The following is a 1191-nucleotide window of genomic DNA, read 5'->3' on the forward strand; positions in this document are numbered from 1 at the left end:
TATATATATATTGTGTGTTTCGTTAAGAAAATTATTATTTTGTTGTATACGTGTGTGTTATACTTCTAAATGATTTAAAAATGTATTTACCTACCTTCAATTATTTTCCCCTAAGGATGACGAATAAATAATTAATAATAATTAATTAACAAAATTTAAAACGGTAAGATCAATGTACTAGCAATTTTCATTTCGCACGTATTCACATTATTTATTTGCATTCGTTTGTTAACGTTAATTTATATAACGATATATCACATAATAATACATTAATTCGCGCAAATAATAATAATAATAATAATAATAATAATAATAATAATATTTCGCTGTGACTTATATTTTATTAGCCGCTTCTCTTCTTCCCCATAGATGATACATATAGTATATGCAATCAGTCGTATATATATATATATATATATAATATCGCAAAGAGAGAAAGATATATTTTTGTTTTTGTTTTTTTTTTGTGTTTTCAAAAAGCTATAGGAATAATATTTTTGTATCTTTCTTTCTTTATTTTTCTTTTTCTTTTTCTTTTTCTTTTTCTCAGTAACAAATATATTATATGGTGTGAACGACGACCCCATATTAGGATGAATTAAATTGAACAAAAAAAAAATCACTGAACAATTGCATCTTCAAATATTATACAATGCGATAGAATAATTTATTAAATAATTATTATTTTTTAATTTATTATATAATAATAATAATAATTTTATTGATTAATTTTAATAATTTATCAAATTTCTTGAAAATTTTCTCGAGAAAACAAAAAATATTAATTATTTTCAAAGAGTTATACCAATTATATTTGTTTCCAACAAAAAAAAAAAAAAAAAAAAAAGGGCCACGAAAATTTTGGTCGATAACGCGAAATGCGTTAAAAAAAAAAAATAGATTCCACAATGGGGATGATTCCTAAAAGAAACAAACCCAAAGTAGGGGAAGGGGTGGGGGGTAACAAATAAAATATTTAATTTAATACGCGTACACATATATCGGATCTGAAATAGATCGGCGCGGGCGGAGGGGGAACACATGATCTTGCACGATCATTCAACGAACACCATTTATTGTTTAGACTTATATTGTTAAAGAGAAGATTTAACGACGTTGAATTTTCTTTTCTTTTTTTCTTTTTTTTTTTTCTTAATTTAATATTTTACTTAAACATTATCATATCAACGT

This window comes from Polistes canadensis, unplaced genomic scaffold (genome assembly GCF_001313835.1).
Source record: "Polistes canadensis isolate GaletaPanama2010 unplaced genomic scaffold, ASM131383v1 scaffold_336, whole genome shotgun sequence".
In the NCBI taxonomy this organism is placed as follows: Eukaryota; Metazoa; Arthropoda; class Insecta; order Hymenoptera; family Vespidae; genus Polistes; species Polistes canadensis.